A 14,754-nucleotide genomic window follows, 5' to 3' on the forward strand; every position below is an offset into this window, starting at 1 on the left:
GTGGCGAAGTTTTTATATAGACTTACCTCTTTTCCAATTTGATTTGCATACAATCTTTCCTCAAATGTCAATAAGTGGAGCATTTATATGACATTTGATCTCAGTGATCAGTTGATACCCTGATTGACGAAGAGCCTAGTTTTCTGTGCGTTGTACACTTTTTCTTCAGGCAGTGCTTATTCTATATTTTTGTACTCATATTGTATTACTTGATTATGAGGGCACTCTATATGGCACATTGGCTATATTACATTACATACATTTTGTTGAACCTTCCTGGCTCCAGCTGTATGCAATTTAAGGATCATATGTCATTGATTGTCTGCTACTGTTAACTTTTTTTGCTTTTCAGGCTTTCATTCTACCTTTTTTATGGGAAAACAGCTGAAGACTCTATCCCAATCCAAGCCTGTGCAACGCAAGTTTCTGCTTCAAACCAGTTCACGCTATCAGTGGCTAGCAATGGATGATTCTGCTAGCACTTCATCTAAAATCTCCTCAACATCTTCGACATCTGCAAATGCTGCTTCATCTCTTATCACGAAGTCATCTTCCAAGAGATTAAAGAAGGATCCTCCGTCTCCTACGAAACAAAATTCTTCGGTCACCATGGACTTATTGTTGGAAGAAATTTGAGCTTTGCGGCCGTTTATTGAAGAGACTAACTCGGCACTTCAAGTCCTCACTGACAAATGGTCTAATATGGAAGAGCATGTCACTACATTGGAACAAAATGTTGACTCTCTGTCCTCTTCCACATCCAAAGTGGATTCCCTTTCTTCTCAAGTATTGAGGCTTCACAAGCAAGTGGAGAATTTGGAGAATAGAAATAGAAGGAATAACCTTCGCATTTACGGTTTGCCTGAAAAGACGGAGGGTCCTGACTCCATCACCTTTTTTAAATCATTTCTCCCGCAACTTCTTCAACTTCCGGAAGGTACTATTCTTAATATTCAAAGGGCTCATCGTTGGGGCTCAAGAATGTCTGCCTCATCATCATCTCCAAACAGGAAACCAAGAGGAGTGATCATATACTTTCTAGAGTATACTGATTTGTTGAAGGTTTTATCTGCAGCTAGAGCACTAAACAGAATCTCTTGGGGCCAGATGTAGGTAATCCCCGATTACCGATTCTTAAATACCGAATCATACCGATTGGGTATTTAAGAACTGGCAATGGGGATGTAGGTATATTTACCGAAATATTTACCTAATCGGTATGATTCGGTAATTAATGAATCGGTATCTACCGAGTCTGTAACTGCCATTGTTTCCTATGGGCCTTGAGGCCCATAGGAATCAATGTCAATTACCGAATCGGTAAATACCGATTCGGTAGTTGGGGGAAATATTGAAGGGTGGCAGGGTGTCACTTTGACACCCTGTTGCACCCCTCAATTGTGCATGGGTGCACATGTTGCTGACATACATGCCCTTAGGGCATGTATGTCTGCAACATGGCACTGTTTAAAAAGCCCAAAAAATGCTTTTTAAATGGTTTTCTTAATTTACCACCAACTACTAGTTGGTGGTAAATTAAGAATTCTTAAACCATTGTAGCACTGAAAACAGTGCTACCTACATCTGAAATTACAGAATCGGTAATTTTACCAATTCGGTATTTTACCGAATCAGTAAAATTACAGATTCGGTAAAATTACTGATTCTGTAATTTTACATGCCCCTACATACCAATGTCCAAATACCGGTCGGAAACGGCCGAAAATCGGTATTTTCGGCCGTTTCCGACCGGTATTTGGACATCTACATCTGGCCCTTGGTCTGGTAACTCCTTATTATTCACGCAAGATTATGCCAAGTCAATAGCAGATCGTCGTAAAGAATTCTTGTCATTGCGCCCTCAGCTACGTTCAATTAGGGCACGTTATGGTCTTTTTCACCCCTGCCTTTTTAAGGTGACCATAAATAACAAAACTAATACTTATGAAGATCCATGCAACTTAAAAGTTTCTTATATTCGTTCCAGGCTCATCCGATGGAAACTACTTCGTCTTCACATTCAAATGACTGTTGGCATCTGTGTTTCTGTATTGCATATGCTCATTTATTTCTCTCCTCGAGTTGGCACTCTGGTTATAATTCGTCTATAGAGTAGTAAACTTTAGGTTGTTCAGTAGCTAATCTTCTTTCTCGTGTCCTCTTTATCTGCTTGATAATCCTTTATTTTATTTTTTTCCCTTTTATTCACAGATTACTCCAGCATCCCTGGCCCTTTCCTTGTGTTCTTATTGCACAATGGTCGTTCGTTCTCTTCTCCGTCCTCCCTCGTGGGTCCTGAGCTCGTCATCGGTTGTTGTGGCCTTCCATCCCTCCACCCTTCCTATGTCTTCGAGTTGTTGTAAGTCTCTTGCTTCTTTATTTTCTTCCTTTCTGCATATTCGGTTCTCCCTCTCTTTTCTGTCTCTTTTCCTTCTTTGGTTTCTTTCCTTTTCTATTTCAACATGTTTCACTATTTCCTCTTACTACCCTATTGCTTATTGTATGATCTTTCCAAATTCTTCCTTCCTTCTTCTTTTCTTTTCTCCTCTATTGCCTTTATCTCTTTTTATATTTTATTGGTTTATTGCTAAAAATGGTTCTACGTGTTCAAAATTTTGTATTTTCTTGCATGCATCATTGTGTTCTAGTTTTTTTATATGCCTTTAAAAATTGTTTCATGGAATGTCAGGGGTTTACACTCACCCATTAAGAGACAAAGGGTTTTAACACACATAGCCAAATTGGATACAGATATTGTGTGTATACAAGAATCCTATTTATCTTCTGAAGAATCTGCAAAGTTAAAAAGAAGTTGGGGGAATTAAGTATTTTTTTCCCCAGGGGATGGCAAACGCAATGGTGTTCTTATTCTTTTTCGCAAATCCCTTCCCATTAAGATCCTTTCTCATTGTTCTGATCCAAATGGTAGATGGGTATCTGTTAAATTTATGATAGACAATTTCCCACTTTGAGTTTGAGTTTAAATCACTTCTAAAGCGCACGTACACCTGACGGTTTCATGGCGCTGTGGTTCACTGAGCCTCAATTAGCAGGGGAGGGACCGGGGGACAGAAAGAAAATCATTGGGGGAAAGCCTGTGAACAAAGAAAGTTTTTTAAAGCCTTTCGAAACAGAGACTATTGGTTAAGAGACCTGAGGTGAAGGGGGAGTGAATTCCAGAAGCTGGGGGCAATGGTGGAGAATTTGGAACCTCCCCATTTTTTTCGGCGAAACCGGGGGACAATCAACAGGTGTTGGGAGGATGATCTCAAATCCCTTGGAGGGGTATAGATTTTTATCTCAGAAGAGATAAAGGCGGGGGCGGATCCTGACTGAGCCTGAAAGGTAATGCAACCCATTTTGAACAATGAGCGTTCACGAATAGGGAGCCAGTGGAGGGATTTTAGTAGCGGGGTGACGTGATGTGACTTGGTCAACTTATAGACTAGCCGAGCGGCCTGGTTCTGCACCAGCTGAAGCCGTCGAACATTGTAGGCGGGCATACCACAATATAAAGCGTTGCCGTAATCTAGTCTAGAGACAACCATAGCCAATACAATAAGTTTTAAGGCAGGGAAAGAGAAAAAGTGGGATATCTTACGGATGGTGCAAAGGGAAAGGAAAGAAGAGGACACCACAAAACTCACCTGGGAGTGCAAAGTGAGTTGATCGTTAATCTTGAAACCGAACGCTTTGACGGAAGGAGAGGGGGAAGGGGGGGGGAACCTAAGGAAGGGGGCCAAAAGAGAGACGACCAGGGACTGGCACAACCACCTGTCAAAACCAATTCGGTTTTATCCGGGTTTAGTTTCAGGTGGTTGTGGCTCATCCAGTCCCGGATGAAGATCATAGTAGTTTGAAAATTAGATATAGAATCAGGGGATGGAGAAAGAGTGAAGATGAGCTGGAGGTCATCCGCATAATTAAATACGGAGACCTCCATTTGTTGAAGGGCAAAGATGAGAGGGGCAATGTAGAGATTGAACAGTAGTGGGGAAAGGGAGGAACCCTGGGGGACCCCACATGGCACCTTACAGGGCTCAGCCGAGAAGTCGCCCAGCCGCACCGCTTGGGTGCGGTCCCTTAGGAAGGAGGACAGCCAGACCAGGGCTACCCCGCCGACCCCAGCCGCTCCGACACGGGAGAGTAAGATGGAATGGTCCACCGTGTCGAAGGCAGTGGACAGGTCGAGGAGGACCAGGGCCTGGGGAAGGTTGGTGTCCATACCTTCTCTAAGGTTGTCAAGGACGGATAGCGCCACAGACTCGGTGGAATGAGCGGGGCGGAATCCGGCCTGACGAGGGGCCAAAACCTGGTTTTCTTCCACAAAGATGGTAAGGGCTCTGGTCACATGTCGTTCCAATACTTTCCCTAAAAAGGGGAGTAAGGAGATGGGTCGGAAGTTGACTGGAGCAGAGGGGTCAGCACCAGGTTTTTTTAGAATGGGAAGAATAATGGCTGTTTTTAAAGTTGGAGGAACAACGCCCTGAGATAAGGAGCAGTTAAGAAAGGAGAGTGGAGGTAACCAACAAGTTGTGAAAATGAGCCTGAGGATGTGAGCAGGGCAAGGGTCTAGAGGGGAACCTGATTTGACCAAGGAAAGGAGGGAAAGGAGAGATTCTTCCGTTAAGGGGGGAAATGAGTCGAAGCGAGCCTTTACAGGAGGGCTAGGGGGACTGTAGAAGGAAAGAGAAGGGGGAGGAATATTGGCTTTGATTTTATCAATTTTATCCAAGAAATAAGAATTCAAGGAGTGACAAAGAGACTGTGACGGAGGGGGTTTGAGAGTGGTTCTGTCAGCATAGGCGAGATTGTGGACTATAGAAAAGATTTCTTTAGGCTGGTTCTCGGCGGCTAAGATTTTGGAAGAGAAATATTCCGTTTTGGTAGTTAAGATGTTTTTTTTGTATTGCGACAAGAGGGAAGTATACTGGGCTTTGAGGTTGGGGCTGTAGTGACGTCTCCAGGCTCGTTCGGCATGGCGAACTGAGAGTTTCAGCGTCTTAAGTTCCTCAGTGAACCAGCGATTGGAGTCGTTAGGCCGTTTAGAGGAAACTCGTCGGAAAGGTGCAATCGAGTCGCAGCCTGACTGGAGCCACGAATTAATAGCATCAGCTTGGATTGTGAGCGGTAATCCAAGTAGATCTGGGCAGAGGGGAAGGAGTGTGGAGGCCACTGAGGATGCATCAATCCGCCCCCAAGAGCGTGCCCAGATATTTTTGGGAAGTGGGGGCTTGGTGGTTAGGTCAAGAGGTAAAGAAAAAGAAATCAAAAAGTGATCAGACCAGGAACAGGGGGAGGTAGAGAGAGACACAATGGGACAGTTGAGAGACCAGATCTGGTCGAGGGTGTGACCCTGATTGTGAGTAGGGGAGTGAACATAGGAAGTAAAATTGAGAGAACGAAGGGTATCTGAAAATTCTTTGGAATTAGAGCATTCTGCTGGGTCAGAGGGCCAAAAGTTAAAATCGCCTAGCACCATGATGGAAGAGTTGTTAACCGCTAGGGTGGCCACCAGCTCTTGGAACCCAGGAAGGAAGGCTTGGGAAGGTTGGGGGGGACGATACATGAGTAGACAGGTGAGAGGAACTTTGAGGGAAAGAGAACGGACTACTAGAAAATCAGAAGTACCAATAGGGGGGAAAGTGAAAGGCTGAAAGAGGAGTTCTTTCCGAGCGATCAAAGCAACATCCCCGCCCGCCTTATCCACGGATCGGTCAGCTCGAAGCGCGTAATAAGTGGCCAGGAGAGCTGCTAGTAAGGAAGGGAGAGAGCTATCAAGAAACCAGGTCTCTGTGAGGAATAAGAGATCAGGTTTGTGTAGGTCTAAGAGAACAGAGAGCTCGTGATAGTGCTTAACAGCAGAACGCGTGTTAAGGTAATAGATGGAGAGAGAAACAGGTGTAGGTGCAACAGAGTGCTCAGGAGGACGGGAGACAGGGGAATGCAGAGGGAAGTGAAACGGGGAGGGGAGAGAAGATGGGTATGTGGGGGCTGTGAGTCCCAAACTGTCAATGTGAGAGGTCACCGAATCATTGATCGGCCAAGGACCTTGAAGACCGTAAAGTTGGGCCGACGAGTAATGTCTCGAAGAGGCAGGGGGAGGTGGCCCTTGGTCCAGTCGGTCGCGGACGGGCGCAGACGGGCTTGCCACCGTCGCGCCCGCTGCGCTCGTCCGCTGCGCTTCCGGTAGGGACACATACTTTATACCAGTGAAGAGGGGGTTAGGAGGGGGCGTGGCCTGCGCATGTGGGCGTGTCTTGCTGGTCGCGGCGAATGGCGGCAAGAAGGTCCAAACACCTCACCCGCTGCAGCGATAGATCGGCTGTGCGGGGGTGTCAGTGCCTGAAGCAAAAGGGAAAGCCCAGGGGTAAGTGAATAGGTAGTTTAAAAACACACAAGTATACAAATTATAAGAAAATCACAAAGAGCGCTGCTCCCGGCTGTGCCTCAGGAGGATTCGGTGTAGAGGACGGCGCTTGTAATCAGCGCTTAAATATGAGCCTAGTGGAGGGGGCGTGGCCTGCACAAGTGGGCGTGTCTTGCTGGTCACGGCGAATGGCGGCAAGAAGGTCCAAACACCTCACCCGCTGCAGCGATAGATCGGCTGTGCGGGGGTGTCAGTGCCTGAAGCAAAGGGAAAGCCCAGGGGTAAGTGAATAGGTAGTTTAAAAACACACAAGTATACAAATTTTAAGAAAATCACAAAGAGCGCTGCTCCCGGCTGTGCCTCAGGAGGATTCGGTGTAGAGGACGGCGCTTGTAATCAGCGCTTAAATATGAGCCTAGTGGAGGGGGCGTGGCCTGCACAAGTGGGCGTGTCTTGCTGGTCGCGGCGAATGGTGGCAAGAAGGTCCAAACACCTCACCCGCTGCAGCGATAGATCGGCTGTGCAGGGGTGTCAGTGCCTGAAGCAAAGGGAAAGCCCAGGGGTAAGTGAATAGGTAGTTTAAAAACACACAAGAATACAAATTTTAAGAAAATCACAAAGAGCGCTGCTCCCGGCTGTGCCTCAGGAGGATTTGGTGTGTTGAACTTTGTTGTCTTTGTTGAACATATATGCGCCTACAACAGGTGATCTCTCCTTTTGGAAATCTCTAGCCTCACATATTACACAATGCTATGATGATAATTTTATTCTTGCAGATGATTTAATGAAATCTTTGATCCCTTTATTGATCGTCATTCCTCATCCTCCTTTGTCCCTCACAGATCTCATAAGTTATTCCAGCAGATAGTAAAACAACACAAACTGATAGATGCTTGGCGACTCTGTAATCCTACAGTGAGGGAGTACTCCTTTAATTCCCCACTGCACCATACCCAATCCAGATTGGATTATTTTTTTATCTCTCATAATGTAGCTCAGTCACTTGTGGGGGCTGATATAGGCTCCATTTTAATATCTGACCATGCGCCAGTTTCCATGGTAGTATATCTTTTCCTGTGGTATGGGACTCGTTTAAGGCATCAGCTAGAGATTTCATTATCAGATTTGTTTCCAATAAACGTCGAAAAGCACGACATAATACTAATGCTTTTTTAGCCAAAATTAAAGCATTAGAACACTCCTACTATTCTTCCAAATCTAAGGACTGCCTAGCTGACCTTCTCAAAGCCAAATTTCAGTTTAATCAGGTCACCACCAATAACGCTTCTAACATTTTGCTTAGATCTAGTGCCAAATATTACGGAGGTCAGAATAAAGCCGGTAAATTACTATCTAACTATCTAAAGGTCAAACAAAATAAACTCAACATTGAATCTGTTTTTGGTCGAGTTGCTCAATTGAAGTTTAAGGATAGTGAGATCTTGACTGAATTTCTCCACTTTTACAAATCACTTTCTACATCTGAATCTTCTTCTTCTGACCATGACATTACCCAGTTTCTCTCCTCAATACAATATATCCCTCCTATTAGTTTGGATTTCTCGCCATTAGAAAACATTCTCTCACAGACAGAACTTTTGAACGCCTTGCGGACACTTAAGAAAGATAAGGCTCCTGGCCCTGATGGGTTCACTGTAGAGCTTTTTTACTCATTTTAAACATTTACTCATCCCCAAATTATGTATTCTTCTCTCTGAATTCATGCAGTCGGGTCAATCTTCTGGCTCATTTGCAGATGCCCTTATTTGTCTTATTCCTTAAGAAGGTAAGAATCCACAGCACTGTAAAAATTATCGTCCCATATCCCTAGTAAATATTGACTATAAGAACTTCTCAAAAGCTTTAGCTTTGCGTTTAGAATCTCATCTACCTGAGCTGCTAGGGGCAGAACAATCCGGGTTTGTCAAGGGGTGTCTTATTTCGGAGAATACCCGTTTACTTTTTGATATTTTGTCTAAGGCCTCACACTCCTCCCTCTCTCTAGCGGCCATAGCGTTAGATGCTGAAAAAGCATTGATAGAGTTGAGTGGCCCTATCTTTTTGTGTCCTTCGTTGATTTGGTTTTGGTCCGAAGATCATCACTTTAATCTCTCTTCTATATTCTAATCCTAGAGCAGCTGTTTCAGCAAATGGAGACCTCTCCCCCTATTTTCATTTACATAGAGGAGTTCGGCAAGGATGTCCACTCTCTCTTTTTTTTTTTAACCTTGCTTTGGAACATTTTTTATTGCAAATTCGCCAAAATGCTGATATTCATGGATTCACATTCAAAGATAATAATGTTAAGATGGCAGCAGATGCTGACAATGTTCTTATGTTTTTATCCCGTCCACAAGATTCTCTCCTCGCTTTTTTGGCAGAGGTTAAATCCTTTGCATTTGTTTCTGGCTACAAATTAAATAAAGATAAATGTGAGATTTTACCTCTCACTAAGTTTACTCTTAGTGCTGATTTTGTTTCCTCAGGTTTTACTTGGAGTCCCCATTACATTAAATACTTAGGCTTACACTTTTCCCCGACTATTTCTGAAACGATCTCTCGATGTATGGATAATTGCGTTCAAAAATTGTCATCCTTAACGTCAAAATGGCATCCTCTTTATTTATCCTGGTGGGGCCGTTTGGACACTATTAAAATGATGCTTTCACCAATAGTCTTATATATAGTCTCTAATATTCCACTCACTATTCCTTTCAAATATTTCAAGAAGCTGACTTCTATTTTGTCATCCTTTTTTTGGAATACTAAAAAAGCACGTATGTCTGTTTCAAAACTGATTTGTTCAAAATTAGAGGAAGGGGTGAATTTTCCTGATTTACCTACTTATCACAAATCTTTTCTTTTACACCAAGCATCAAAGTGGCTTTCTGACACTGCTACGTATTTTCCCAAATGGGCCTCACTTGAGAAATATTTTCTTTCACCCTTCACCTTTCAACAATTCATTTCTTTTAGACGCAAACCACAATCTATTTCTACTCCCATAATTAAGCATACCTCCAAGATAATACCTCCCGATACTTTAACTTCTTTTTCTGCTTCACCTATTTGGCATAATAAGAACATCTTGATTAACAATAAACCTATTTTCTGGAAAGCCTGGAGGCAGAGAGGTATAGTTTGGGTCCATCAACTATATGATCAAGATCATCTAATATCCTTTGAAAAGGCCAGAGCTTTGTTTACTTTGCCTCTTTCTTTTAAATCCAAATTTTCTCTCTTATCGGAAGCAATTCAATGTGCTATTGCAAACTTTTCGTTATATTTACCAACTGATCCTTATGAACGCATACATATGGATAAACTCAGGAGTCTTGTCCTTGGTGCCTCCAAGGCATCCTCTCTCTATACCTTCTTATACACTTCTTCTCACCCATGAGATAAAACTAAGATAGAATTAGCATCGGAAACTGATTTAGGAACTTCCTGGTTGACAGACTTCTGGAGTAGAATCTGGCTTAAAATCCGTAAATCTTCAAGAGCGGCTAATACCACACAGACGCTCTTTTTCATTTACAACAGACTCTTACTTTCCCCACTCACACTTCATACTAGACATACTCATATCCCATATCTCTGCTGGTCTTGCTCAACACCACAGGCGGGCCTTTTTCATATGCTTTTCACTTGTAATCCTGTTCAGGTTTTCTGGACTAGAGTGTGGACTCAAATAAACTCCATTTTCAACACCAAGCACCCGTTTAATCCAGTCTGATGTTAAAATCATAGATTTACTACTGGCAGTGGCTTTTCAGCAAATTACAACAAATTGGAAGGACTTTACCAAATTATCATTCCAGGCATGGTGGTATGCGGTTTGTTATAATCATAGACTAGATACATCTTTTGTTTACCCATTACACATGGCATCCAAACGTATAAATCTATGGTCACCTGTCACGCTCTTTATCGACATCAGTGCAAGTCGCTCTCTACGACTGTCTCCTTCACAACAAGAAGTTACTAAACCTCCATGACATTGACCTGTATTTTTATTGCATATCTATTTTATCTTGTATTCTGTTCTTTTCATTGTACTTATATATTTCTTACATGATGCCATTTTGTTTGTATACCGATACTTCTTTGTTCCTGTATGCTCTTTTATAATTTTTCTTATCCTGAACCATTTTTGTTTTTAATGATTATACAATTGTTATATTCCACACTATGTTCTTATCAAATGATATTTTCATTTTATCTGTATTGTTGATATATTTTATCCAATAAAATCTCTTTGAACTAAAAAAAATTAATTTGAAGAGAAAAATCTCAACGCAAAAAAAAAAGTAAACATGATCTCTTTTTACATGGCTATATCAGGGGTTTTTGACATTCATGTCTGCACTTTCTTTAGACAGAGGGAGAGGAAACCAGATGTGTGATTTTACCAACACATTGTAATGTAAAGGTGTTGCCAGTTTATGAATCAAATTTGTAACAATGTTGCAAGTCTTTCCCTGCAGCATTGTTCCTTCTCCCGCTCTGGTATTGGAAGGCAGAAGAAAAGAGTATTTTTTTGGGAACAAAGAGCTGCTGCAGAGGAGGCTATAAATCGTGCCCTATGGCCTCACAAGAGATGGCCATCTTTCTTTCCTGACCACAACGAAGTGTTGTGGCCACTCTAATCAACCTTCACCAACTGTTCTGATCTTGCATCTTATACCTTCATCTGACTTTTTAAGGATGAAAGCTATACAGAACAATTGTCACACAGTCGGTTCTCGAGCAAATTATTATTGATCCAAACATCTTTAAATCCATTACTTAGCTCTAGCATATGCTTATCATTTCTAACTTCTTCTTTTTGTCTTATAATGATCCTTTGCTAGGAATGTTATTGCATACAGAAAAGGGACATGAAAACTGATGATGCAACATCGATCTACTGCAAGCCACATCACTTGAAAGTTTTATGACTTACAGATAAATCCGTACCTCATCTAACAAACATCTCTGCAAGAAAAGTCACTATCTCATTGCTGGTAAAAACATTGGCACGGTGATGGGAGGTGTGTAAAAGGGGATGGGGAAAAGAGGGATATATAGAAGGAGGGATGAGGGTGGGTATTGCAAGGGGAATAATAGATGGAATACTAGGACATAGGACATCACTCGATAAACAGGAACATTGCCAACAAGAAGCATACAACAGACAAATGCAACAAACATCAGTAACGCATAATACATAATTAAAAAATGAAGGCAAAATACAGTCAGTCTACCCAGGAGACATGCAGCCACTGTGTCAATGAGCAAATGAATGCCACAAACTGTGAATCTAGTGAGAAAGGGATCCCATATGTTCCCAAAGACTCCCAGCTGATAGTTCTCACTATAAATATTAGAGTCATAGGACGCTAAATTAAATCTGCCATTACTCATGGTTAACTGCAGTGGCCTATTGTTAGACTTGGTATCATTGGCGTGAGTCTCCCTTCCATTTTTTGCTGATTGCCTCCTCTGTTTTTCATATGTTTTGCTGGTTAGATGCTTTGGACACTGTGCCACTGCTATTCAGTGCCACAGTGCAAGTGCTCCCTATGTTAAATTGTTGTACTAATTAGTGACTCCATGGTTGGGTTATTTGATTTACTTGTCAGGCCCTAGTACAGTTCACCATGTGTGCCCAGTGCTTGTAAATTAAATGCTGCTGGTGGACTTGCAGCACTGGTTGTGCCACCCACAGAAGCCGCTTGTAAAATGTGTCTCAGGCCTGCCATTGCAGAGCCTATGTGCAGTCTAGTACTGCCATGTCGACTTGGCAAGTGCACCCACTTGCCAGTCCCTAAACCTTCCCTTTTCTTCACATCAGACACCACTATGGTAGCCCCAGAGGCAGGGTGCATTGTAAGGATAAGTTAGGACATACCCTGGTGTGTGTGGCATGTCCACACTCACAGCCATTTTCGTTTTTTTCACTATAGCAAGGCTACCTGTTCGCCATAGGTCAGAATGGGCAGTTTGATTATTACATCTTATAATTCTAACTGACTCAGGGAACTAGGAAGAAATTCGAGTTTAGTATGCCTGAACTCAGAATGATAGAATACATATTTTAGTGAAGTTGGTTTTGCCATTCTGTGTTTGAAAATACCACTTTTAGAAAGTAGGTATTTTCTGGCCTAACTATCCAACCCTGCCTCTGCTAGGTTGTGTATTCCTTGTCTGGAGTTTGAGTGACAGGGGCTCTGGGATTCCAGGAGACAGGGTGAGTCAGCACAAGGCTGAATAGAGAGATCTGCATGTAGGTGGGTGGGAGGAGTTGCACCTGGGACCTGAATAGGGCTGGGCCTCCCCTCCACAAGGCTGGCCCTACCTCCTGTGGTGTGTCTGATGTCCCTGGCCTACACTGTGAAAGGAAAGAAGGAGTCTTGTCAACAAAGTGCTCCAGGACTGACCAGAACTGTTTTCGACTATGCAGAGGCCTCTCTGCCTTCAGAGAACAAAGAGAATAGTAGTATAAAGTTGGGGACCCAGACCCCAAGATTTTAGGTCACTTCTGGGAACAAGATGAACCTTTTGCCAAGGAGGAGAACCAAGGATGCTGCAGGAGTTGCCCCTCTGCCAGTATGCTGTTTGCTGTGTTGGCCTGTAGTGGTCTCTTCATTGCCAAGGAAAGGAGAAGGAACTTTTAAAACACTTTCATCATCTTGCATAATATTACTCCAAGGGCTTGATTTGAGCTTGCCTCCTGACGGAAGTCTCAGGGATACCAGACTTCACCTTCTGGTTGCCTGCATCTGGGACTTGCTGTTCTAGGGCTACAGTAGGAATCTGCAATACTGATGCTGGCAAGCGACGCCGTAATCTGCAACAAAGTCATGAGCACTGTTTTGACTTGCAATGCAGACCCGATGCCGGCATCGGCGCCACATCGACGCCTGTGAACAACATCGTAAGCCTGCCATAGCCGTGAGCACTGCTCCGACTTGCGATGCCGGCCCGACGCTGCTGCTGTGCCGCATCCACTCTGAAGCCGACATCATCGCGGCGCCGATCCTCGACATGGGTGGTCAAGAATCCATCGACATCGTGACATCGTACGGAACCGTGGTTTCGGCGCCTTCGTGACGTCACCCCCTCTCCGGTCGGGAAACAACGCCTCCCCAGCCTGCGCAACCATCCAAGACACCGACGCATCATTTCCCCCGAAGTAAGGAACTGAGGCCGCAATGCGCCAACAACGCCGCACCTCCCCGACGCCGTGAGCTGTCTTTGTTTTCAAGATTCCCAGGTACTGTTCTCTGTGGGTCTGTTTTGACTCCGGGCCCGACGCCGCGCCCCTCGCGGTCAGTGCCGTACTTTGGGATTTCTTTGACCTTGACATTGTGATAACTCCAGTTGGGGTTCTTTGTTGCAAAGCATATTTTTAAGTGAATAACCTATTTTTGAACCACTTCTACCATCTTGAAGAATTCTTCTTGAGTACAGTATTGTGGATTTTTGTTGTTTATGGTCTTGGGAAAAGTCTATATAAAGAATACTTATTTTTTTTAAAACTGTGTGGTGTCCGTCTTTAGTGTTTTCACTGTATTACTGTATGTGTTCACAAATGCTTAACATTCTGCCTCTGAGATAAGCCTGTCTGCTCGTGCCAAGCTACCAAGGGGGTGAGCAGGGGTTATCCAGGAATGTAATCCCCTTTCCCTGACTTAGAAGCAAGGGTCCCTATTTGGTCATAGGTGTATACCATTGCCCACTACAGACCCCCAGTTCTTACATTGGTGGTCAGCGATGAGGAGTTGGACCTGCATTTGTGACTCATATAGAGTAATTGGTGTGCACTACTAGTGAGTCCAGACCAAACGTGGTCACATACTTTTTTGGGTAGAATTATTTTTTCCTTGGACTGATATTTTTCCTGAGAACTGCCAATTCTTACTGCCATGAGTAGACCAGCATCTGTTGCATCTATGGATCTAGAGTTTAAGGAAGAGAGGTTGGAAACCTACATTTTGAAACAGCTCAAGCATCTCTGCAAAAAATTGAAAGTTGCTACACCAGGCATTTAAAAAAAGGATGACTACCAAAAGGCACTGAGGGCCTGGGTAGAAGCAAGAAATGCCCCAGAGTTTGTGGTGGAGCCAGCTGGGGATGCAGATGGGCAACTGGATAGGCCAGTGTTTCCAGCTAGGGAAGGGGCACCGTCCCCACCTGGCAGTAGTACCTCTTCCAAAGACCTGTCCCCAGAGAGCTTGGAGACAGGGAGAGAAATAGGGCACACAAGCTGGAGATGGCTAAGCTTAAGATGGAGGGTTAGAGGGAAATAGAGAATAACAGGCTGTCCTTGGAGAGAGAGAGAATGAGAATGGAATATGAGAGGATATTGAGGGAGTTAGAGATCAAGGCAAAGGGCTTAG

At 43.6% G+C, this 14,754-nt stretch overlaps 1 long non-coding RNA gene across 3 annotated transcripts in view; it reads left to right on the plus strand.

Annotated features, from left to right (window-relative positions):
• Window positions 1-14,754, plus strand: part of LOC144824924 (uncharacterized) — a 364,565-nt gene that overhangs the window by 211,162 nt on the left and 138,649 nt on the right. For all 3 annotated transcript variants that reach the window (XR_013609180.1, XR_013609182.1, XR_013609181.1), the window contains one exon: window positions 2,212-2,359. This is a non-coding gene — a long non-coding RNA (uncharacterized LOC144824924). The remainder of the gene's footprint in view (window positions 1-2,211; window positions 2,360-14,754) is intronic.

This window comes from Lissotriton helveticus, chromosome 3_1 (assembly GCF_964261635.1).
Source record: "Lissotriton helveticus chromosome 3_1, aLisHel1.1, whole genome shotgun sequence".
Classification (NCBI taxonomy): Eukaryota; Metazoa; Chordata; class Amphibia; order Caudata; family Salamandridae; genus Lissotriton; species Lissotriton helveticus.